The sequence below is a fragment of the Varroa jacobsoni genome, unplaced genomic scaffold, assembly GCF_002532875.2.
Source record: "Varroa jacobsoni isolate VJ856 unplaced genomic scaffold, vjacob_1.0 scaffold_1443, whole genome shotgun sequence".
Classification (NCBI taxonomy): Eukaryota; Metazoa; Arthropoda; class Arachnida; order Mesostigmata; family Varroidae; genus Varroa; species Varroa jacobsoni.
This window is the reverse complement of record NW_019214345.1, coordinates 61,776-78,855: the sequence shown is the minus strand read 5'-3', so window position 1 is coordinate 78,855 and position 17,080 is coordinate 61,776. Positions and strand designations below refer to the sequence as shown.

Sequence of the window (17,080 nt, the reverse complement as noted above, 5' to 3'; positions counted from 1 at the left end):
CCAGCGGACATGAAACAACAGCAACGCAAAAGGGCAAAAGGTGAATCTGGAGAGTCTGCACTGGAGAGCGGAACGCACGCTGCAGCAATAGCTCTAACATTGCAAGCACCCCGCGGCAGCACCAACAATACGAACATGGAGTCCAGCATTGACTTTTGTCGTCGTTACCATTGTCATTGTGACTGCTACTAGCCATAAAAAGTTCCTACAGCGCAGCAAACACGAAGCTCCTACAGATCGACATTGACGACAGAGACGATCGAGAAAGAGACGCAGACGATAACGCCAAGCAGAACAAATACCCGTCTCACTGCTACTATTCTAACAGTCACTTAAACTGGTACTATTACGGGAACTGCGACTTTGAACTACTTTTGTTACGACCATTGGCTCTGCTCTTGTCGCTATTACCGCTGTATGTTTGTGCTCGTTTCCCTGGTGTCTATGTCTTCTACTTTATCATTTTGTTCTGTATGCCGTAAAATCCAAAGGCGCGCAACCTATAGCCGTGTACGCCTCCGTAGGAAAAAGAGGTAGGCAAAATGCACAGCCATGTGGCAAGCCGTGTCTTTTACCCTTTTTAGGCTAGCGCTGCTCTGGTGTCCATAAGACGAGAAGAGCGGACCCTGTTAGGTTAGGCCAGGTGAATAAAGGAAGAACTCAGTTTCGAACAGGCGAAAGGGCAGGGTAACTATACGACTAAACGTTATGGTAGGCTTGGCTAAATTTACCCAGCACCCAAATGGCTGGAAAGCTGACGGCAATGTAGAATCGATGTTAATCGAATTACTAAGCTAGTCGAAAGAAGTCAGTAATGGAAGAGTGCCTGTGCAATGGGAAATAATAAAAAATAAATCTCAAGCAATTGTACGATACCGATGGGTTGCTTAATCAAGTGCGCCCCAGTATACATAAGTTGACCCGGCCTTCCACAGATCGGAAATACAACCGCTCCCGGTCGACACAGGATAGACGAGTAACAAAAAAAAAGAAGGCATATCTAATATTAAATCGCACCACATCGTTTGTTGATCGTATATGCATATGTCCAATGCGTACAAGCTATACATAATTGCTATCGCATAATAGACGTTTTATTAATTAGAGAAGTTTGTAATGAGACATTCAATTTTTGTCGTGTGTTCACGACGATATCAACAGTTTTTTAAACTTATCGATACCAATTCGTACACTCAACTTGGACGAGTTGGCCTAAAATATCGAAGTAAACATAGGTTGAATTAAAAAAAGTTTACATCATGAACTGACAATGGATCACGACTAATCATGCTACGCGACCATAACGTTCTAATATAGAATTATATATATATATATACATAGCCACAAGGTTTAGCTACATCTAGAAAGGTTGCTTCATGTAATAGTAAAATCTTACCAAATAAAGCCATATATTTGTCTAGCTAGTTAATGCTATAATATAACATGTTGAATGCCGTCTCGAATGTACGCTAGTTACTGTTGCCTGCTAAACATCCTTGACATGGGCTACAAACATGATTATTGTTGAAAACGTTTTTTTCGTTGGCGTGACGGTCCTCTGGCCTGAAAATCGAAAACGATCATTTTGCTCTTTGAGTTGGAAAATTCATGTCGACACATTTCGACACGTAAACAATCACTTCTGAATAAAAAGCGCTATTTACTACTGTGTCAGCTTTATCTACTGGAAAATAATCGGACAAATGATCGAAGACTAACGCTCATAAAAGTAAATTGAGCATCATCAATGTCACCACCCTAAAGAACCTATTGATGACGCTCCACTCGATGGTTTGTGCTCTGAATGAGAGCCGTGAGTGTCAGGACCTCTACTACCAAGTCCCTACCATTTTACAAATAAATCGCATATTGTTGTGCTACTCAACTGTCCATGTGGAATACCGATTTACCAACCGGACTAATAAATATTCATCATTGCTCGGTAACGTGAAATGAACAGCAACTAAATTTAAGTCTACTTTTCAATTAATGTATATAGGCTTAATCTGGGCAAGAAACAAACCGCGCAGGAAGAGGATTATATATATGTTCATTGTATACGTAAAATACCGGCATTATTATTCTATTGGCGAGAATCCGTTTGAAGTTATTAAAATAGAGACACTTCGATTGAAGCTTCTAAACGTATGATTTTATGCCTTCAGGGCACTTTATCATTTATGATAGCAGGACAAAATCGAAAATCGCTGAATGAATTGCAGCTCTAACAAACAGGCGTTTGAATACAAATTTTCGAAATAATTCTTTCACATCTATTTCGGTTCAGTGTCACCCAATTTACTTCTGTAACTAAAATCTAATTGCGTTGCAGCATTACGGCTTATACATATAGCGAACGTTTGCCGAAATATACACATTTTCCTAGTACGTATTCCGCGTTAGAACTTAGATTAACACCGAATTATTATACATTGTTTGTCTGCTAAATTCGTGGTATGCCGTAAGCTTGTATTACTCTAAAATGTTTCATTCCGATTAATTGCGTAATGGCCAATGCTAATTGAGATACGCCACGAGTGTTCATTGTGACGCTTGTAAGTGTCTTTTAAGCTAGCGGTAAGAGGCTAAGTACATCTTAAGCATTTATAGAAACTTTATTATAGTATAGAAAAAAAGACAAAAACAAGGATGAGCTACTTCACGAATAGAGATCGCGCGGAAGCATAAGAGATTTTGTTAATGGGACAGCATAGTTTAATTATTTACACACATCGAATACAACTTCTCTGCTTTAATCATTGTACTTACTATACTAATTCGGCTTAAGTAAATGCTATGATACATTGAGAACGTCTGGTAACTTGCACGTATCCGAACACTTAACCCATACAGATCTATTCTGACTACTGTTATGTACAACAAAACTATAAAAAACGAAAGCTATATAAAGCCGCTTCATAGTTTTTCGAGCTAATTATTCGATAAAATACAAAAAACTACATTTATGTACGTTGACGTCTTAGTGTTGTACTTTTTCTAAAAGAGCCCTGAATATAATATAAGGCCATTGGACCTGTTCCGCCACTGTGTTATTTTCGTTCTGTTCCTGGCCGCTGCGGATAAAAACTGTTGTAGCTACTAGCGGGATTTCCATTATTTCATTGAGTTGACCGTTGTCATTGAGATGGTTGTCTTGAAATTATCAGATATGCTATGAAGGTTACGTATGTCCTGCTGGCCTGAGTCACAAGTTGTCAGCCGGGCAGCGCATCGCAGGCTCACATTCATCACAATATAGTAAGTATACTTTCCATGCTTTCCTCATATTCCGTTAAATTACGATTCTCTCTTATCTTACGCTATAGATATGCATGATCGATCATACGACAAGCTGGACTGAAGGCGCTCTAACAAGTCACGGACATTTAATCGCTCGCTTTTAATTAAAATTACAATATTTGATTTTATTTACGGTTACTGTTACTATCAATACCACCGATGTTGTTACTTTATTGACACAAAAGGCTCTGACGCAGATTGTGCGTCGTCCTCCGTCACCTGCGATCAGCATGTATCTGATTCTCTAAGTAGTAGTGAATAATTTTCTAAACGCTATTTGGGTATTTATTAATTTGTTTAGGAGTACGTTCATCTGATAGACGGTACTTTATTCTCTAGCGGCTTTTGTCACTGCTGCTGTAGTTCTCTTTAGGATTTCCGTATCAGTGCAATTGATGCTGTACACCAACGATGTAAGGCGTAACCTCGTTTAGCTTCCGCCATATTGGCACTTCACCCATCACTCATGTATTACGGCTATTGATGCAAAGTTATGACACGTAACAGTTTCGCTTGAAATGCATTGATCATTATCCACGTCACAGAAACGCACACACGATGTAAATGACAGAGACATTACAAAAAGTCCTATAATGTGTCTTAAGTTTGCACATGTGCGTAAGCGCATGTAAGGGCTGGACGTATGGACAAACAGTAGCGACACCTACACTGCTGACAGTGGCAAGATGGAGTGTCAATACCATTAAACAATATAAATAAACGTTCTCATCTGGTGAGTGTTTGGCCAACAAAGCTAAATTACCTAAACAGCTTACATATCAATCCGGCACTCCGTAAAAATTTCCTCTAGACTAAGACAATATGGTGAAACTAGATAGAAAGTTTGCTTGCCTCGACGTTTTTTTATTTTATTTATCCTAGAAGTTCAATAACTAATGATGAAATGTAAAGATATAACTATGCACTCGGTCCGCCTGGAACATCAACATGTGTCAAGTATTGTCCAACTGTCTGTTATTTAGAATTAAGGGCAACGTACCGCACGACACATACATTGAACAAGGTGATAAGCTAACGGATGAATTGTTTTAGGTCCATAGCCAAATGTTCAATAACTAATTCGTATACTATATTTTGTATGACACACCAACCGACGACGAGTGTCAACAACGAACAATGTTTCGTTCATGTCCGAGCCCTCGAAGCCAGCCCATTTGGACATTGTCTGCTACGTATTCTAGAGTGCGTAAAAGCCTCTCTACTCTGACCAAGGGAAAAGTGTTGTACAGTACGTCTTTTGTTGTGATAGCGATAGCAGCGGTAACAGGAGCGCTGGAATAATTCGATGTTTTCCTACAAATACACTCCCACGCAGGTTGCATTCTAAGAACAGGTTGGCTGGCCCTTTTAGATCTGCAACCGCACGTCTATTGGACATTGACTTTGGCCCCGGAGGTCGGGGTACCAGGAAGAGAGCTTCACTGGCCAAGCCTCTCCAGGCAGCACTTGACGTTCCATTTTCTCCGAGCGCGAACGGAGCGTCAAGGGTGGCTATTTGACCTATCGATTAGCCATCAGTATACTTAAGTCATTCTAGGTGCGCTAGGAAGGCTATGAGAGTGGACATTATGGGGAAAGGCCTGTTATAAGTACATTAAGTTTTTCCAGTTACAGCTGGCTAGTGAGGCACGTCGGACGCCTGCTGTTGCCGTAACAGCTGTCAGTGTTCTAAGTTGCGAACTACTGTCACTTTGTGCGCGTTCACGTAAAATAGAGAAAATACCTAATATCAGATGGTTAAAGCCGTTCCGACAGACAAGAATCTTGCTCATTTTATCCGTACGCGGCCCTTGTACGCTTGTTCCGTCACTTCTACTTTACTGCTATACACCAGCAGAATTTTGAATGCATACTTCCTTAAGTTCGACCTCACACCGTTAGCATGTAGCTGCCAAGACAACTTGGCGGCTTTAGCAGCATCCATCACCGCAGATACCACAATAGCGACGGTCCAGTTTGTGCTGGCGTTGCAAATGTTCTCTCTTCCCTGTTTGTACGACTCACGTATGACTGGCGTATAGTTATAGAACTTCGTAAGGTAGCTAGTATTTGTTGAATGTTGGCTTGAAAGTTCGCACACTCTGTTATTTATGCAAAACAATAATGCTTGATGTATCATAAGTATGATATCGAAAACTCCCTGCTTTAAAAAAATATGAGTATGGTGTGATATTATCTTCAAGCATTGAGAACATTACTTCTGCAAACAAATCGCCAAAGCTTTTAACGATTCTCTAGAGAACAAGACTCGAAAACAACTATGAGAATGAAAAGACGAGGAATATCGAATCGTCTTGCTATGTACATGAAATATTGTGTGCATCTATTAATTATATAAAATCAATAAAAATAATATATATACAAATAAAAAAAAAATCATGCACCTACAAGTGATTTACAATACAACAAGCATTCATTGATCCTGACAGATTTTTTTTTTTATTTATGAGTGGTTTTTGGGTGTAGGCGGTCCCTTATCTCATTCTTGTTTCATACTATTAATATCTAGTAACTTTCGAATGGGTAAAATCGAAAAGTATAAAGATCCGTGATCGACCACTGGGCTACCGCCTTTATATAAAACCATTTGCTGCACGAAGGGCGGCATGACGTGTCCGGTGGACCCGCAGACGGCCCCAGACGAGTCTTATATTTGCAGAAACTAGAAATCACTGAAAAGGATCAACTAACGATCCATATCCAGTGGCCCGATTTACATAGATAAATTAGAGCAATCTAAGATCGCAACATAAATGCGCGCCAAAAGAACATAGTAAAGGTTTAGATTGCGTCATTGTTATCCGACCGCGGCGGCCGTTCAAGTTGGTAAGGCCCATTTACGTTACGTTATTACGTATAAAAAAAATGGCAGTTGGATACGTGTAAAGTCCCGTATAAAATGTTACACTCTCGGCATATATTAAAAATGTGAAACTCTTTATAATAGCAAGTTCTTTATAACATTTAATTTTCCGATTGCATTGAAGTAGTAGCTATGTTCATGAAAAATAACAGCACAGTCTTTTGATCGAGATAAAATTCTGTGACAAACTGTTCTTTCTGGTGAAGTTAAGCCAATTGTCCAACAGTCAGTTGACGGCCTATGCTTACATATGCATTCAACTGTGCAGACGAAAACATGGAAGGGCGATTAGCATAATCACATATTGTACACCTTTCTACTTTGCTTTAGAGCTCTTCTAGCTTATGGTCTTGGTTCCATTTTGTTTGTTCGTTCGTTGCAGGGTCAGCCCGATTAACTGAAGCCCCGAGACACTCATGTTGGCCCACCATTTGCCGGTGGTAGCACCTACATTTCCACGAAGCATTCGAGAATCGTGTTTTGCGTACATTTGCTGCTTCAGCTCCTACAGCCAGTGGTAGTACGAATTGAATAGTAAGTCTGTACCAGCCAGCAGAGTACGTTGTCCCAGTATATCACTCCCAATCTAAATTACGAAAAGCCGGAGCTTCATGTTGTTTCAACCGTAGCAGTCGTAGTCTGTGTAGTGCTTGACTTGTAGCCTCTTGGAAAATCAGCAGACACAAAATCGGATGGCCTGCCACCACCGTGGTTCGTGATAGAGTATGCTGTTAGCTATGCCCCATTGAGCTAACGGCAGAGGCCGGTAGCTCGCAGTCTGCGCTTGCAACTGCCAACGCATTCGGTGCTTCTGTTGTCAGTAACTGGTAGCTACTACCCCCATAACTAGTTTCGCTCATACTGCAGTGGGCCAACAACGCATGCCTGGAAAGCCGTGCCTTTCTGTCTTTTCGTGCTTGTTTGCCAGCTGATGTTTGCAGTGGCAACTATCGTAGCTTTGACGACGACTCGTGTTCAGCCAAACAGTTTAACAACTAATTCTCAATCAACGTTCGTTGTGCATCTTCTAAGTAGAAACCGACATAGTGGACCCGCAATTTCGTCACTTCTATGCATACCTCAATTTGATCATGTACATAGAGCATAGGTCTCGCCTATACTTAGGCCAGCCTTCAATTCCAGAGGCCTAAACCTTTTATACCACATAGGCAGTTGAATGTTGCTACCGCTTGTGTCTTGTACCCCTTTGCTCATTTTTCCTATAATCGTTGTTCTCCAGACCACAACTTCAACGCAGTGCCTCAGTACCGATGATAACTTCCCGCAAAAAAATGTCGACAGGCGACCGCTTCAGTGTTCTGCTGTTAGTGTTGTATCGACAGTAGCCGATAGCAGCATGGCAGTAGGGACCGAGGATCTAATGCAATGCCTAAAGTCAAACTATTACCCTCTAAGACACGAAAAGGTGTACCTTCTTCTCGTTTATTTCTGTCCTAAAGCCAAATTACGCTAACATTTCATAGCTTCGTCTTTTTGCCCTCATTCCCTTGCCGCTAGCTTTTTTCGTTTCTAGGCGAACTATGCACACATGACGGTATGTGCCTACGGACGTACATTGTAGAGGGCTAAAAAAACTAAGACGAAAACGAAGGCAGATAGCGTGTTCCGGAGACAGATGCGCAACCTGGACCTCAATCGTCTTAGGCTGGCGCTCCTTTCACTAGCACGCCGCTGCCAACCACCTCTCCGTGCGTCACGGCTACTACTGCTACTCTAACTAATAACTAGCTGAGCGCTCAGTTGGTCGTTCCCCAATGGTCGATCGTCGGCGTTCCCGGTAGACGGCACTTTGCTAGAGCTAGCAGAATGGCAAGTCCAAGTCCACATCGAAGGAGCCCAGCCGAAGTCCTCGTTGGCTCCGTCGGGCGAATAAGAGGTGCACTGGTTGGCAGGGCTGACGCCTCAGCTACCTCAGAGCCGGTGCCGGCTTCGCATACAAACAGAGAATGAGTTCATTAACATGACTAGTTGGGACACGAAGTGTGAAAGCTGCTCCATACACAAAACAAGCAGAGCAGGCTGAAGCCAGCAAGACGCAGAAACAGACAGCCTTACATACATATAGAATAGTAAGCAGTAATTGGAGGTCCAGTAGTGACTACTAGAGGCTGAACGAGGCAAGGACCGGCTGAAATATGTCTTCACCCTCCTAGGCTACTATCCCCACTAAATGGTAAACCAATTGTAAGCTGTGACGTATAAAAAAGAGATGGAGAAAGGAGACACGCAGCCCACGAGAATACTCAGCAGACATACTGAACTGTGACGACCACGAGCGACAATTGTCTCGGTGTTAGGTATGTGTAATAGGTCATATACAAGGCTACGAGGTCTTTGCGAACAGCTCTTTACTCTCATTCTCTATTTGAAAGGAATAATGATAACAAAAATAATGGACCGAACGTTTAGAGATAAATTGATACCGTCTAGGGCGCCTATTACGAGAGATGCTGCGACCACTGAGCAAGATAAGCCATCGTCCAGCGTCGTTCTATGAAAGTAACAAACTAAAGAAAAGAGGGATACTAAAAGAGAGACACAAGGGGCGAGGCAACTGACAAGCCTAAAAAACGGAGAGCATCCACGACCTACTACGGTAAGAGACGACACAGGCAAGGAGCAGAATGACAGAAGCACGATCTCGCTTTAATAATAGAAAGCTTAACACTGTTTGAAAGAATGCACGCATGTGCTGAGAGAAAAAAAAAATGCTTCTTTTCGCGCTTGCTCACATAGGAGCACAGTTAACCGCTAACGTAATCGGCTGTATTACAGCGGTGCGTAACACACCACTGTACCAATAGAATAACACATTTGAACGTTAAAATATAGACTAGAAAAATGGAAGTTACTAAACCCGTAAGTGAAGTTTACGATGGGTTCTAATTAGCGCGAATCTCGTTGTGCCATCCCTACTGAAGCGTTCCGCAAACAACGCGAATGATTCGGCCTTTTTCTTACGACGCGGAACGTACTGCTCGGTATTCCGGCCAAGCGCCTCGTACTTGGGGCTGCCCCTTGAAGGGGGTTTAGCTTTATCGAAGGAAATTTCCGTAAGTTAAATACTTCAAAACGCAGCCCCCCACGCCCTGAGCTGTAAAAAGTAAGTGCCAAGGGCTTTTCTTAATTTTCGTCATTTGGGTAAATCTTACATTTTCATTCGATTGCTTCCAATTACGACATATGTAACATATTTAAGAACATACGTGTATCTAAGAACAGGACTTTCAGTATAGCAGGATCAACCCCTGGCCCGGATCCTATTTTCTTTTAAATATGCACTTTATGATTTGTATTTTTGCACCTTAGACTTATTACAGGTGAATCACTGATGAAGGACCGCATCGACGATCGCAAGCCGGTAAAAAAATCCGATACATATGTGCCTCAGACCACGCTGAGTATGCGCAAGAAATAGTCTTTAAATTACACCGTGCGCTGCTACATTGACTAGATTGATTTGTGGGCATGAGCGTAAAACCGTAAGATACGAGTGATTATGGCCGCCCGATAATGTGATAGCCACTATAAATCAATATGGGTTTGCCAATAAATTGTTTCAATGTCTTAGATTGTGATCGTAAGGTTTCGTTTACGAGATATGATTTGAAATTCAGCTATTTTAGGACTGACTGAATATGGTGAGGCCTTAAAACTTTAGGAAGGAATATAGTGTTTCCAGCCGCGTGTGGGAGACCGCCTCCTTGCGCATCCCAGAGGGAGACTGGTTAACTTGCACTATAAGGCGACGCAATCATCAAAACCAATATCCACCTAAGGCTATTCTCGTAACCTATTCGTGTTGTTACGTAGTTCGTGAGCGCGCCCCCTATTCGCTAGAACTTTAATTAAAGACAGCCCGCGCATTGTAGTAGACACTACTTAGTATGGTTACTGCTTTATAAGCATTTTTTAAATTTCAATTCAAAGTATACAGTGTTGACATCTGCTGAAATGAACATTTCGCAAAACCAACGGGTCCGCGGCCATTGTCTTCGCACTAATATCGTATGTATCATTTCGATCACAAGGTTTCGACAAGGTGAGCGAGAAATATCATAGCCTTCTCTAGCTAGGAACAGACATTGTGCAGTATGTTTTCTCAATCGACTACCGATACCGTCCGTTGATTTGGAATACGTTTCTGCCATTTCATTAGATAGCATTTAGCTGACATCAGAAAAAGGCATGAATGAAATTACAATACGAGATGCTGTCCAGTTATGTCGAATGGTCTTTTGTGTGGACAGGGATGGTATCAGTTATCTGAATCTTTTACTTTTCTTTTACATTTATATACTAATTGGCTCTGCGCGCCTCGTTGTTATTAGCAGCAATAACTTTATTTTTGGAACATGAGTAAGTGCAATCGAAATAGTGGTGGTCGTAGCAGTATGGAGTACCGGTAGCTGATTGTACCAACCACGGTAACAGTGTCGTCAGCAGTACTAGTAGCCGCTAGATTCAAAAACGTGTACATTGTCATTTGCAAAGTATAAACTCATATAATCGAGCGAGTCATAGAATAAAAGCAGTGAAGACTATGGCAATAAGGTTGTTAGTTACAGGATATTGATGAAATTGATTTAGCGTAGGCGTAAGCGGAGAGAGAGACGGTGACGGGAGAAGCGACAATGCTCAGCAGCGAATAGCCAGCGAACGAATGAACCGGGCAATGATTTAAAGGGCAGACAAGGGAACGGATAAGCGTCCTTGCTACTGGCAGCAGCAACCGATGGTATCTGTTTGCGGGTACACTTCATCGATCCCCGCCTACGATGTAGGTCCCTGTACAAGCTGCAGTACCCTCCAAACCGCCAATCGGTACGCAACAATGATAATAGCGTGGGTGGCTGCTCAGCTGTGTCGAGTGTTTGGCTTGCGCTTCACCACTCATTCTCTATCGCTTCCTAGGCTCGCTCACCCGATATGCGCAGGTTTGCTCAGTTGCCGGAGTGCAATGGATATCACTAACCCAGGCCTCGCTTACATATTGGGTCGGCTCGTTTAGGGTTTTGGCCAGTTACCTGGGTCGACAGAGCGGAGGGTAGAATAGCAGATAGAACGCTGCTAACTCGCTTAGTTGCTGAGGCGCTTGTTTGCTTGCGTGCCCATCCACTCCTATGCTCCGCCAGTGGGTTATAGCTGTCGTTAGCATCAGCCAGGCAAATTAGGTAGTTGGATGTGCATTACGCGAGCATTAGTAGCAGGCCTGGTTTTGAAGATTTACGAATCGCTAGCTGGTCGACTGCGGAGCTGCCTCACTCGTGGTTGAACGGCAAAGAGGCTTGCTGGTCTCAACGGAAATTAAGGTACGCGTAGTGAACCTAAACTGTGCCCTGAAAGAGGTACACCACTGTCACGGCCGCTACCACGGCAACGATATTCATTACGGAGCATCAGCAGTAGCAGAAATTAGGGAGACGTAAAGGAAAGTAAAAGCATCAAGGACGCGCGCGAGAGAAAGAGAAAACGGAAGAGAAAAATGCAACACCAATAAACTCACAGGTGGCCAATCGGAATTATTGTGACAACTTTCAGGATAATAAGCTGACCTCTGTACTGCTCGCTAGATTGACAATGAACAGAGCGGATACACGCAAAACCTTCAAAGAACAGCTGGATTCGATCGAACTATCTTATCGTTTTATACTATGTGAGGCCGTTAAGGCTGTTTGTACTTCTGGCAGCCATTCTATTATACATGGTAGTCTATTATACATTTGGTAGTCGCCATGATTTTGGCCGCTACATACTGGTATGGTAGCATAAAGTCGAGACAAATAGACACCATATAACGCACATGGGGCTTCCCATATAGCACTTAGAAAAAAATCGTTTTAAGAACGAAGCTCTCGGCCGTCGATGTTCGGGCTGATTACTCGATTCCAACAATCTCTGTTTGATACTGGTTATCGTTACGGTTTAGAACGATGAGGACGTGGAAGGGGATATTCGGAGGCACTAACGTCCGCGTTCTTGTTTGTGATCGGCTTCCATAAGATTGGCCATGTTGCCTCAGTTCTACTGTTTACTGATGACGCATCTCTCCAAATATCCCTGCACAGTTACTTCGTTGCTGTTTCTCTGGAGGAGACGCTGGGTGCATGAGTTAAAGCGAAGGCTGAACGCAAGCTCGCTATGCGTCACGTGTTGATGGCGCAGCTCTAACATCGCCGATCAAGTGTTCTGTATAGCCATCAGTCGATTGGATGCAAACGTTTACCTCAAATAATTCTTCCCATGACAGCAATGGGGAAAACGTATGGATGCTGTGCGCGTACAAAAATCTAAAAGGAGCTGCGCTTACCTCTTTGCCGCCCTGACCAAACACAACCAGTCGCTAGTTTGAACGCACTTATACCTATGACAATTCACGACAATTACCTATCAACGACAGCTGTAAGCAACGCACGATGCACTGATGAGTTTTAACGTAAATATGACGGATAATTGGGAATACATTTATTAATTAATGTTTGACAAAAGTATAATAAGAATACGCATATGATTTTTGCCGAATGTACAAGACTTTGACTTTAGATATGGGAGAAGAATACTTACAACGGACTAGCTTTGACAAGAACGATTACTTCATCCAAAGATAAATAGTGACCAGCTGTAGCGGTAGCCAGTTGGGACCCCGTCTGGTCTGTAGCAGATAGAACGTAAGAGAGAGATCCAAGCTACTACTTCTAGTAGTCTGACGACCGTTCGTCTTTTCGTTCGTACTCCAATTCATGAATAATCCATATGCGACGCCACCGCTACTATTCGTAAGCGTGGCCATCTACTTTTTGGCTCACTAGCTGGTATTGCGTGTTGGCTATCGAACCTAACAAACTATTGCTAGTGGTGGTCGGTTAAAAGGTATATTCGTCCGCAGGATCTACACGGGCGAGACTTGGAAGAAAGAGGGAAGATGGAGAAGCGACTTGGTGGTTGTGAACAGGGGTATTCATAGACACACACACATCCACATATAGACACCCATACACGCGCACATAAACATATGCATATGTTTGTCGGTGGCATTCTCGTTTTCGTGGCCATCGAAACTGCGCGTTTCATAAGAGACGTGTAGACAAGACGGCGACGGCCGTGGTAGCTGTAAGCATGGGAAAGGCGGTTGAGAGTCACGTGGCTATTGGAGAGGCAACTACCCGTAGGAAGGCCTTTATAGAGGGTCTGAGGCTCCCAGCGAAAACAGAGCATGATTCTTGCTTACGAGAGCAGAACCGGTCCGCAAGCAGTCAAGGGAAACTTGACTAGAACTACGGGTTACGCGTTTGTGCGACGAGCGGCACCTCAGCCATCATTGAGCGATGAGGCCAAACCAAGTGAAGCCCAGGCGAACTTTCATTATGGCAAATATGCAGGCGCTTTACGCACCCATTAGGAAGATTGAGGCAAACTGCAGGCGGCAGCAACTTACAATGACGACTTTCTGGCAGTGCTGTTGCTGTTGTCGTCGCCCGCATGCCTGCTGCAGGCAACAGTAAGTTCGGAAAGGTCAGGAACAGGAGGAAGAGAAGGAGAAGAAGAAAAAGGAATGTGTAAATAAAGTATGCCCCAGTGGGGTTGTTCGGGTGTTGGTTATGGATTAGTGATTAAGGAGAGGCCTAAGATAGGGGCCGGAGGGTCATGGGCCTAAGGACTTTGGGTTCTCCTCTCCGATTGCTTACCAGCTGCCGCTACTGCCGCTCAGGAAGCAACGCTGCAAAGCTCTGGGACCCTGTAAGTAGCCCAAAGCTAGCTTCGAAACTTGCCGGCAAACTGGTACCTGTAAGCAAGCAGTACACAGAGCGGAAGGGGCGCTTGCTTGATTGAACGGGCAGACGCGTCAAGTAGGCGCGTCTGGCATACAAAAACGACCACGGCGACAGGACTTCGACAGGAAATAATCTACGTGTCGCCAAACTCAGCTAGCTAGCTGCTGGCTAACTGGGTACCTGCGTACTCTGGATGTCTCAGTAGCAACTCACGTAGTCCAACCACAAAGGGCTAAAGGCCAACTGCGGGGTGGCGGTACTGGTGGCACCAGTGCCAATTCAGCCTACGAACTGGAAAGTAATGGCATAAGCAAAGCATGGAGTGTTAGGGCTCATGACTGGTTCTCAAAGTTGTTTGACTTGACCATATACATTCGTTTGTTTGACCCCAAAAACAGTCGTTAGTCCATTGCGGAGCTAGCGTTGTAGCCGACATAGATGACAAATACATCGTACAACTTCACTGGTTTATTAACTGTCAGTGACATGTATGAAACCGAATTTCCGGAGCAACTGTGGGAGCTATGCCTCTAGGGTATTTTGCTGACATATGTACAGCGGCTTCGGAACCCTCGTTCGAAATCTTTGCGAGACCCGATAAGCCTGAAAAGTTTACCAGGTTGAATCTGTCAGCTTTCGGCGAAGTGGCGGAGCCCGTAAGTGTTTTCTTAGAGGCCCATAGAAGGCAGTTATTTACGCTATGTTACTTTATCGCTGCACCGCGAGTTCTCTCTGCCGGAACGGCATTTGCAGTAACTGCATTGCAGTTAATCAGCACCGTGAAAAGTTCGTTTCTTCTCATAAGATGCCATGCTTATGGATTGTAACATAATGTTTATGACCATCGATTTCATCATCATCGTCATCATCGTCGGTACTAGTAGTACTCTAAGCTAGAACGGTATGTCTAGTCTGCACACCGCGCCTATGTCTAGCCTACGTGAGACGCTGAATGGTTCAACTTGTTGGTTGTTGGTCCATAATGTTTTCCCCTTTCTGCCGGAGTCCATTCTCCTTCAAACCCATTCGTCATTCATCGTGTCGTTTGAACAGTATGCACAATGTACTCGCTTACTTTTCCTGATAGCTAAAAAAGCGGAAAGGATAGAGATACACAGCTCGTACTTGAAAGGAAACAATCCAAAGGAGACAAACAAATCAGCAGCCTGCACTACTTTGTATTAGATTATAGTCCAGCCGCTGCTAACGAAAGTACGCTAGTTCTACATACGAAAACGTAGGCGTTATTAATCACGAACAAAATGAACCGAAGCAGAACGTCTGCTTGTGCTCCCCCGGATATGTCAGCGCCGACGATACTCGTTGAACAGGGTATACTAGCACCGTTGCTTAGCATCGGTTGAGTTATGAAGCACAAACTACTGATTAAATGTGATTCATCTGCACAGCAGCACAATCAGCGTAAGCATACGACGTGCATACGTGTGCAGCAACTTTAGAAGAATGCTTTGCTGTGACTCTAGTTCATGAGAAAAACTTGTAGCAGGTAAAACTGAACAAGAAGGAACGGCCGGGTACGTACTTCGGATCGAGTTGAGCTGGACGAAACTTTCATTACGCAACCGTAATCCAGTTTATGCGGACGGCTTAACAGGAGGGACGCCGTTAAGCCGGATGCCTTTTTATTAGAGGGGTAATCCTAAGCAAAGGCTTGAGAGGTAGATATCAAACGTGGACTCCATTGAACATTAGCCTGCTTAGCAGTTAAGTAACGGTTTTGATGTCACCTTTCTTTTTGAGGGTGAATGCCGCGATGATTCATTCTGTGTGATAAAATGGACATTTTTATAAACCGAACTTTTTCGAATAGGCTTTAAGTGCCTTCATCAAAATTTGCTATTGCGAAGTTCCAAAATTACTGTATCTCATGCGTTTGTGGGACCAGTTAGCCAGTGTCTATCGTAAGTTTTCGTTATTTTCCCTAACACATGTTACTGGTGCTGAAGTTTACAACTATGCCAAATTTATTTATTATATGTAACGCGTTGCGTAATCAACCCTATGTAATTACGCTTTTATAAGATGGGCTAAAAGTTTTAGTTGTCTTATTAACATCTACTGATGACATCTACATGTAACGTTGCGAGATTCCTATTGAATTCACTTGTGTGTAACACTTTCTAACCGATCTGTACAGGTTTCCCATGGGACAATGTGCAACATGGTTAGCCATTATTCTGGTCGCAATAGTATGCCAATATACAGCCGCGACATTGTAAAAAACTAGAAATCTAAGAAAACAAACCGTAAATAGACAATTCGTTATCTGAATGCCACAGAGGTGTTTCTTCAAATTTTATCACGTGCCTTCACTGCGTTGAGACGATGAATCGCCAAACCACCATTGAAAGTATCTCTATTTTTTTTTTTCTATATTATCAATTCTATTAGCAGGGAGCCGGTAGAAACATCATTGATACCGTATATCATAGAAAAAGAAAAACATTACATTTCGGTTTCGCGATTTACGTTTCCATTTATATAGCACGTAGTTACTGTAGAAAATGTTATACATGATAGTTAAGATCTGAGTATGCATTGCTCAATAGCCCCTCCTATATCGAAGTACATTGGGCTTCACCCTCACGCACATATATATACGCACGCAAGATACACGTTTTAAGTATAAACATTGTACTTTTTAGCTTTGTTCTCAGTTCGGCACTTCGTTTTCGAAGAGGTTTTTGTCTGCCGACGGTCGCAGGACGCCTCCAGCAGCGTCGTGCGATACAGCCGCTGCGGCAGTATGGCAAAGCAGAGTTGACGTCTCTGTACTAATTTTGCTAATGTTGGTCGTTGCGCTGAGCCTCTGTCGATGTGCAGCCGTTGGAAGCACTCAATTGCTCTCGGTGACAACAACAGCAGCAGCAGCAGCAGTCAATTTGCTAAGATGTTATGTGAGTCCCTGCAGCTTTCGAAGCTTCTCGGCCATTAACGGTATGTTGGAGATCGCTTACTAGCTAGTTCCTAGTCTCGCCCGAGTGACTACTTGCTATTTGCGAATATGTCTACGTTATTGGCCAGCTGACCAACAAGTAACAACGGCAGAAAGAGCTATGCCGACATCACCACTGCGGCCGCC

General features: G+C 43.3%; 1 protein-coding gene and 1 long non-coding RNA gene across 5 annotated transcripts in view; both read right to left on the bottom strand.

Annotated features, from left to right (window-relative positions):
• The window catches only part of CaMKII (Calcium/calmodulin-dependent protein kinase II), a 66,986-nt gene that overhangs the window by 42,964 nt on the left and 6,942 nt on the right, over nucleotides 1-17,080 (bottom strand). The window lies entirely within an intron of this gene.
• On the bottom strand, nucleotides 1,070-13,051 carry LOC111270080 (uncharacterized). The gene is made up of 2 exons (XR_002686125.2): nucleotides 12,770-13,051; nucleotides 1,070-1,563 (listed from the first exon to the last, which is right to left on the bottom strand). It is a non-coding gene; the product is annotated as an uncharacterized LOC111270080 (long non-coding RNA).